General features: G+C 42.2%; 1 pseudogene; it reads right to left on the bottom strand.

Moving 5' to 3' along the window:
- Window positions 1-6,913: 6,913 nt before the first annotated feature.
- LOC121603387 lies at window positions 6,914-9,209 on the bottom strand (annotated as a pseudogene).
- Between the last annotated feature and the right edge of the window lie 643 nt (window positions 9,210-9,852).

The raw sequence follows: 9,852 nt of genomic DNA, 5'->3' as shown, positions 1-9,852 counted from the left end.
CAAAAGACAGCTTCTACAAATGGTGATGTGTTAAATGTGAATAAAAACGAAAAACTTGAATGCTGAGTAAGCGACGAAACGGGAACACGCAGCAATTAAAACAAAATATTATTGTTTTTTTATTGTTTACCTGCGACAACTTTTACCAGGAGTCGGCCTTGACCCCAATACTAGCTTTCAACTTGTTCAAACTCTTGTTCAATGCTTGGATCTGACTGGTGCGCGATCAACCAAAGATCAGCCTTAATAAAGCTTAAATTATAGCTAATTCCATTTGTTGTAGCTAACGCACCTCTTGACCTTCACCAGCATCGCAAAACTACCTATTTCCCAAACATGCAATAGAACTGTCCAAAAAAGACCCTCGAAGCTGCTGTTTACAACTGACACAGGAAGTGAGCCAACCTTACAACAACAAAAAAAAACCCCAGAAACCTAAAATTCCAGTCGAACTATGATTGTTTTAAAAGATACTATTAAATGCGTGATATTTTTTTCTGCTCTTCCAAGCAACGTCAACTATCGATCGAAGAGGGATTTATAAGTAGTGTGCTTCGACCGGGCAATCGCAGCTCACGAATTCCACCGTTATCGGTAAACACACGCGCTTGGTAGTTTCATTGTCAAGCGGTATTATGGGAGAAGGGACACGTTAGCTTTGAGAAGCAATAAAAGCCCAGGTGAGCTTGAGACACACAATGCTAACAAACGGAATGGGTGACGTGTTTGAATTTACACCGCTAGAAGTACGGCCATAATTAAATCACCGTACTCGATCATGCCCCTAGAGATGTAAAACCCGTCAATTATATGGACAGCTGCACATCAACATGCTGCCCCCGCTCCTCACTACAAAACCGGTGGAATATTTGAAATGTTTTATTTATACGGGAAACTTTACAGAATAGTGTACATCAATTGTACGCTATGTACAGTTTTAAATGCTTCTAATTTAGAATTAGATTGATCAGCTCAACAAAATAAGGTACTGTGGAAAATGTTACTTGTTTATTGTAAAAAAATAAGAACAAAAATGATACAGGGTTTTCCCGGTGTTCTCATAGTTGTCGGACACTTTCGTAACACTTTCTGATTGGAAGTGTACTTGGAATTGGAGTGTACGAATTTGGAGTCTATGGTACGCTTTTTTACAGGATTCTTGAAAATTCCTACTGGATTTATCCAGCAAGGGTGCTATAGCGTCCAATTCTCATTACATTAAGTCCATTTCACGTATGAAAGAGATAATCAAGTCTCACAGCTATAGGAACTCCTAGAAAACCCTATAAAAAGTGTCATTTTAGTGTGTAGAAAAAATGGAATAAAAACATTATAATACTTAAAACAACACTACACATAAAGCATGTTTTTAATTTGAAACAAAACTATTTTTCCCACGTGTTTCGTGATCACACGATCTACGGCCACACATATCAAAGACAATCCAGCAACATGTCCGTCAATGCTTCAAATCGCATGTGAATCCCCACTTATTAGCAGCACTTATTATTCTTATTAGTCATTCTATGTACGGATTACTTGGGTAAACATAGCCAAGCCCCTGCCCGAGTGGCTTAGGTAGTCCAATCGAGAATAATGTTTGCATCCAATAAGAAGAAGAAAAAAAAAAGATTGAAAAAATAAGTAGTAAAATCAAAATGTAAAATTGCTTTCTCTAGACACATTTAACTATCATTAACCTCTCCATTACAGCCAATTTTGTGCAATCATTTGCATGTATTAAAGAATTTAATTTAATTGTGTAAGATTAAAGTTTGATAAGCTGAGATTATACAACACGTGTTGCGAGGCTTTATATGAAGTAAAATATTTCCCATCTTTTATAATACTTATTCCGTAGCATCTTTGCCAAATGCAACGGCCCAAGCAAATCAAAAAATAAAAAAAGCTCATCCATCATCAGCACCGTATTTTGGAGGGGTGTGGGGGGGTCGTGTTTTGTGTCATAGCTTGCTAAAAATGCCGAAAATGCTGAAAACGTAATCACCAAAACCAACAGACGCAGCACACGGCGAACCGTAGGACCTGGACACTGAATGGAAATATATGAAAAAAGCGATTGCTTGGATAGGCGCAGGAATGTTTTCGACAGGTGTCTCAAATTTGGCAGTCTCAGCTTTCGGGTGTCGTAATCGGTGGTGCCTGCTGTAGGGCGCCTGTCCGTATCGCGCAAATATCAAATCTTTTATAACACACGCGCACACAAAATGCACACAAAGTCATCGATTTTGTAATATTCTTCCCGTTGCGCAGGGCGACCCTTCGCGCTCTAAAGCGAAAGCTTTGCCGCAAAACGCCCGCAAGAGGCCTCGTTTGGGGCTGTCTCGCTGCCCGGGGCACAACGGTATTCTGCACCCAAAAATAAAAACCCGCTTTGACCTAATTTTGTGCGAGTGCGTTCCTACATTCCACGAAGCGAATAGTAACCTCCGGCCGGGGCCGGGCGCTTTCTCCTTTACCTGTTTGTACATATCTTTTTTTTGCTTCTCATCTTTGTGCATATAGAGCTTTCTTTTTGGTTAGTTTTTCGTGCACTGCAACGTGTAAGTTGTACATTTTTTTCTGTTTTGGTTACGATCTGCCCTTGTCCATCAAAACCACATACACACACACATACCCTACACAAATCACCAATTAAAAACGCAATTATTTCCAACAAAAACTCACGCAAATAATACTTTCACGACATGCAAAAGCCCGCACACCTAAATACTATCACACTAACCTTTGACCTGCGAAGTTACACGATCTGGGTGTGCGCGCCCTATCTGCACCACCGGCACTGATTACACACTCGGTTTTTTTTCCCCCCCGGTTTGCGCTTTCTCAACGTCACAATGGATGCACCACAGCACACCACGAGCGGCACGCTTTCGAGTTGGGCAACTTTCAACCTGCTGTGAACGACCAACGACAACGGACAACAGCAGTTCGCGGTGGGACAGAATAACAGTATTGTCTATTGGATGACCAAAAAAAAACAAAAACAAAACAAAAGGGGCAACAGAAGACACTTGTCTTGTTCGGGAGCGGTCCGTCTTCCGGCACACTCGACGGTCACGATCGTATTGAGCTGGCGTGTGGTGCGCACCGCTCGGAAGTTTTCGATGCTCTCCCTGGCGCCGATCGCCGTGATCGAGGCGAGTTCGTGTGCGCGCGATGACGCCGTGTACAGATATTGGCCGGCGATACACTTGAGTAGGGGTAACAACCTTTCGTAACGGAGCGATTTGTCCGCTTGGTTCGTTTGCGTTTCTAGGGTTGATCAATTTCTGTGTGATGGCTTTACAATGTTACGAAAGGTACTGGTTTACTCATAGGTCACTTACTTATCTTATAAATTTTAACTTATGCAGAAAAAAATATATTACAGAGTGATCTACATTTTCAATATTACACATTTGGATATTGTTTATATATGAAATGGGTTGGTATGGCAATTCGACTGATTACCTTTGATTTATTCTCTGATTTTTCAAATCAGTTTAATTTTTGCATCGATGAACTCGTTATTTCAATGACTATTTCATGAATAATTAAATCTAAATAATGTTTTTTTTTCAATGAAAATATATGCTAAATTGACAATACGGCTAGTAAAAAGTCGTCATACTAAAAATTAAAAAACGATAAGCTAAATTGAGGATGTATGCAAGTAGATGGGTAATAAATGAGCCTTTGCAATACTTCAATTTGTTTAACATTTACTTGGTTGTGACTGTTACGATTGAGAGAACGAAAATGATTTAAGGAAGAAAGATGAGATAACTCTATTTAAGATACCATTTTTTTTTGGATTGAATGGATTTATTTTAAGTCAATACTTGGCGTTTTGTTTTGGTGAAAGCTAAACGATAAGTAAATAAAAAATTGATTTTGTAGTACAATAACTTTTGATCAACAGTGTCGATAGAGGATCGTAGTCGTTGCCTAGTTTGTCTCCATGGCATCAAATTTTGACTATTAGTCAATTATTTTGTTTACTAAATTTAACCTGTTGTCTAAAACTGTGTGTTCCAAGAAAAAATTCAATTATTGTTAAGTATTTATCTATTTAATTACTAAATTGTTACGCCAATTTTGGAAGTTTTAATGCAATGTTTGCATGTATTTTCAGGCGTTTAATAGTGTCTTGATATTTATTTTGTTGTAAATTGATATAATTTTTTATAATGTAAAATGTTCAAAAAATTGCGATATTGCATAAAAAACATCTTAAAATATCATTTAAACTAAATTCCGCAACAAATTAGTATGCGTATCAAAAGGCACAAAACACATGGAAATTACATTCATAATGATAATAGAAATTGATTACTTGATAATTGAGGCATTTATTAAACCTTACTGACTCATGCAAGTGTGTGAGTACATGATCGTAGATGTAGCAGTGTATGATCGGCAAGAAGGTTACCGAACGGCCTGCAACGGCATTCGTTCTGTTCGGAAAACGAACGAAGCCTTGGGAGTACCCAAACAAGGCCAAAGTAGACCATGCACAATCATTGCTCACCACCACCAGTGGTCGGCAGTGGAGATCACCAAATGCCGAGTGGAATGAGTTGCAATGTACATTAAAATACGCTATTGAAAGAATAAAAGGATAGAATGATAGGCCAAAGAAACATTTATCACTAAATTTTATACATTTCACAAGCACGTAAAACAGCTTCGATCGTTCCCTTTTTTTTTTTGATAGAACGATTTAATTGTAAAAATATCGTTGACCTGCCGCTGCTTCAGCAGCACTGTAAGTAGCACCGAGACCTAGGAAGAGTATCATTTGCAAATCAATTTCAAGTGCACAGCCTTCACCGTCAAACGGGGGGCAATTGTTGAACATGCCCCCAACAATTGTACCATCGCCTATGGCGGTTTGTTTTTGCCGGGCGATCAACCGTACCAGTTACAGTTACATTTTGGGTCATGTACAAGAATGAAGCGGTTGCAACGGTTTGCAATTGGGTTTGAATGGGGTTTGAATGCAAAACGGGTTAAAATTAAGCAAAATGATACATTTTACTTTGAATGTGTCTTCTTCGTGTAGCGAAAGACTCGCACCGAATCGATCATTGCATTGCGTGAAAGTCGTCAACTGTTGCTTACTCAACAATATAAAGCAAGCATATAAAAGCTCACCGGTCCGTTGAGGAGTAAAATGTTGTTTTCTCCGACCGTGAATCACTCGCGTAGTGCAACAAAACCGTCCCATAAAACATTGCTTCTTTACTTTCGCTCTCCATTGGCGTTCCTGGTTCGGGGGTTTTCTTCCGCTGTCCAATTTGATCATTCGTCGATCGTGTAAAGGTGTCTTAAAACGGGAAAGAGATTACCACTCTTGTTATAAAAATTTTTGTTTTGTTTTAAGTGTACTGCTATCTTCATTGTTTGAGTCTAAATAACAGCAAACTGTGTCAATAAAACCAATAATCTCTCATAAGGAGCGTAAAATTCGGTTTTTCCTTTGCTGACCTGCCTCGCAGGCAGTTATAACGCACGCAGCCAGATTTGTAATCTTTCGTTGAAATCATTCATATGAATCTTCAGTGATCGAATCTCGATTGAAATCGATTCTTCAAAGATTCACCGAGTCTCGAAAGATGCAGGGTTCATGAAAGATCTCCAAGGATCATGAAAGATATCCAATAATTTCATGAAAGATATCCAAGATTTCATGAATCATCAAAGAATCATGAATCTATAAATTTATACAGGATTCCCACGATTTATGGTCGGTTCTCATAATTGTTCGGGCTCGTCTCACGATTTATTCATCGTGTCCCATAGATTTTCGATTCGTTCCCAACATTTATCAGTATTGTCCGATTGGATATCAATACAATTGAACCAAAATGCCCAAAAAATCGTGGGAACACCAACAAAATTTGGGAATTACCCAAAAAATGGGAAATCCTGTAATCCATTAAATTACATATATCTCCAGGGATTCACGAAACTAACAAAATATTTAATTTCAGTGATCCCGCTTAAACAAAAGCCTGTGTGGGTTCAAGCCTCGCATGGACCGTTTTTTCGCTAGCAAAACAAACTATCCGGTTGCGGGTACTTGCCAAGAAGCCTTAAAAGTGTTAGGCTGGCATGATCACGAAGGTTGTTACGCAGAAGAAGGCTAATGAAAAGCTTAAAGCTATGAATCCTTGGAGATATATGAATCCTTTGAGATTCGTGACTCTTTCGAGATTTATAAATCCTTTGAGATTCGTGAATCTTTAGAGATTTATGGATGTTTGAGTTTGATGATTCTTTAAGATTCATGAGTCTTTGAAATCCTAATTCAGAATCATTGAAACATTTCAAGGTTCATTCAGATGCATGAATCTGAATCAGATTTACCAACACTAGAAGGAACACGAGCTTTAATCCACAATCGTTAAAATGTAAATAATTAGAGCACACTATTTTAAGGACAATTTGGGGATTTCTTTTTGATTTTTCTGAGGAAAACATATATTTTTCTTTGAATTTTCAAAACTATAAAAAGTTAAGCAAACAATGATCCTTTATGACAGAAGAAACTATCTTTTTAATGAAATACATCCACGCCAGACAATAATGTCTCAGCGTCGACAATTTTTTCCATTTTATTTTATATATTATCAATACTAGGCAAAAGTTATCCGAATAAAACATACTCGGGTTGGTACTGTCCCTCTGCCCCCGGGGGCTGTAACGTAAATGCGATGCTACCCAATATAAACGCTTCGAAGCTAACGAAACACAATTAGCAACGGATTGTAATCATCTGCAGAAACATAGAGCCCTAACTAGGAAAACATAGCTCCCCCTCCACTTAACCCCGTTAATAATCCTAGCCATTTCGTTAACAACCCTCGCGATCATCGTTCCCCCACCCCCGTCTAGCTAAGCTCACACCGATCATTTCCACCGCCAGCCGCCGCACAACGCCAAGCAACGTGCAGTGCCTTCCCGGCGCACCGGATCCGATTTGTCTATACGCCACCGATTTCCTGCCCAGCAGTGACAGCTGTTTTAAAAACTGTTTCGCATTCGTTAGCGTCGAGGCACCGGAAATGATGCGCCGGATGCGTTGGTGCTCTGCTTCGATTTGATAAAGTCCACAAATTCTGGTACTCGATGAGTTGCCACCGCCGACCACGAACACGATGGCGTCCTGAAGGAGGGGGCCCCGATTTTTCGGCACCACATCACTGCCTTGAGCAGCTTCGGGTCGAGGTAGAGATAGTCGTCCACCTCCGACCCGCCCACCGGACGGCATTCCATCAGCTGTTCGGTGATTTTGGTACAGGAAGATTCTGAAAAAAATTGAATAATATTCGTTTAAAATGCTTTGAAATATGTTTCTAGTGTCTACGCACATGTCTTTTCACCACCAAGTTCTTTACGCTTCCATCACGAACGACGACCCCTGCGATACAAGCTTCGAGAACATGGACACCGTTTCGTGCCACTGCCTTCGTACTGGTTCGAGTTGGTAAGCGTGCTCTTCATGATGCTCCTGAAGAACAAACTCCACTGTTAGTACCGTCACGAATGATTTCTCCCCCAAAAGCACTTACTTCCACCGCTGGATGTACTGCAGCGGGGACAGATCACATCCGCACTCCGCAGCGTTCCCTCGATCCGCTTAAACTCCCCGTCCGACACGTTGCTGCAGATGTAGTAATGATAAACAGTCGCATCTTGTCCTCGGGCAGCCCAAACTCGGGATCCTTCAGCACCTCACTGAGCGCCCGTCCAGTGCCTGCTTGGACATGATTTTTTCCTCCAGCTCGAAGAACGAATCCAACCGCCGGGACTTGATGTAGTTCAGGATGGAGGTCGCTATCTTGGTGTGCATGTCGATCAGCCGCTTCTTCTCCAGCAGCTGCGGCAGCGAGTTGACGGCGCTCGTCAGCTGGCCGTGTTGTCGTTCACCATCGAGAAGGCGGCGTCCGACTCGCCATCGATGCCCATGGTCGTTTTAAGCTCTTGATTTCCTCCTCCGACGACCGGTACTGCTCCAGCTCCTCCTGTATCGCTTCGGCAACGGTCGGGAAGGGGCTGCCCTTGTGCGTACACCAGACCCGGTCGCGCGAATCAGATCGCACGCCTTCGTCTTTGGCTTGGCCCCGGTCGCCCGTTACTGCTGCTGCTGGTCGGCCGACGGATCTTCCTCACCACGACCCGTGTTCAGGGCGAGCTCGAGCACGTCGTGCGCCAGCGCCTGGTACGTCCAGGTTGGTGCAACGGTGTCGCCATATCGATCGTACGATCCAGCAGCACCAACAGCGGGCGCTGAAAGCTGAACGCGCCCGTCTGCGTCGCGTCCATGTGGAAAAGATTGTTGCGCGCGTCCCACAGATTTTCGCGCAGCTTCTTTTCCAGCTTGCGGGCGGACCATTTCGGCGCACTGTTCTTCGGGCAGCGTATGATGGGCACCGTGCCGAGCGTTACGAAACACCGCGAACAGGCTGTCCACAATGCTGTCCATAATGTTTTCCATCTCGACGTCTTCCGTGTTGGCACGATTATAGCTGCAATGCGATTGAAATGTTTGTTAGCAAAAGGCAATAGCCAAACACACGACACACTCCTCACCGTAATACGAAAGAGCATCGCTGTTCTGTGTGCTTCAGCACAAACATATCGTCCTCCAGGGTGATGAAGTTCAGTACTGGTCGTACACCTTTGAATGTTCGCTACGCATCCCGCCTGCAGTGCGGCCGCGGCCAGATCCTCCAGCCTCTCCGGGAGATGGGCGCGTATAAGTTCAGATGGTACGTCGTACAGCCCGTTCTGGAAGTCTTGCGCGATGCGGCCCAGTTTCTTCCGTCGCCGCACAGAAGTATATTGCCGGTACGTCCGGTATGGAATCACGGTCGGAATGTAGTGCTGGAAAAGGGAAAACACGTCGTTCATGGAGTGCCGGCTGCGTGCCGCTACGGAGCGTTGTCGCAATATTTACATGTGCAGCGTAATGCCCATCTCCCGAGCTCGCGGATCGATATGAGCGGTGAAATAATGTCCTGCCCGACACGGTCGTATATCAGCAGCTTCCAGAGGGTTCGGCCGAGATCGCTTTCGTGATGGGTTGATTGAGATTTAGCATCTGCTTGATAGCATTAGGAAGGAAAATTGCATCAGTACGGAGTGGGCACAAACCGCGACACAATACTTACTATTTGACGATCTTTTAGCGTCGCCATCGTTGGTAGAGTTGGAAAATGAGCTGGAATTGTATAGGAAAGGCGAATAAATAAAGTTTATTGAGTAGCGAACTGTTCCGTGCCCGATACGGATTCGAGTGACGTGACGATATTTTTTTTTTTTGTTATTCGTCATCGGCTGACAACTGTCATGGTGCAGAACGTAAACAAACTGCTGCATGGGCAGAGTGACCAGAAATACCGATTTATCTGTACAGGCGGTCCCCGAGATACAAATGACAATCTTGCTTCAATTAATTTTGATATGTTTCTAGTGAATTGAACAGTTTTAAACCTTTTGAAATGGTATTTTTACATTCGATCAATACGGAAATTATTTGATATTTCACTATGGATGTGTCCATATCAGTACAATTTACTCAAAGAACTGTTAAATTTGGAAAACCGCGTATCTCCGAATCCGCGTACAGTCTGTTCCCGAGTTACGCGGTTTCTGCGTTCCCGACGAATCCGCGTAACTCGAATATCCGCGTAAGTCGGATTTCACGTTTTTGACCAAACTACTATTTATCACTCGCAGTTTTTTATTTAACTCAGTACTTTTATACACTTTATAATTTATTTCATATGATTGTGCAGCAAAATTCTAATATTTCTGGCTTTTAAGCGATTTCTATTTGTT

The sequence above is a fragment of the Anopheles merus genome, unplaced genomic scaffold (assembly GCF_017562075.2).
Source record: "Anopheles merus strain MAF unplaced genomic scaffold, AmerM5.1 LNR4001342, whole genome shotgun sequence".
Taxonomy (NCBI): domain Eukaryota; kingdom Metazoa; phylum Arthropoda; class Insecta; order Diptera; family Culicidae; genus Anopheles; species Anopheles merus.
The sequence above is the reverse complement of the archived record's forward strand: the minus strand, read 5'-3'. Positions and strand labels throughout refer to the sequence as shown.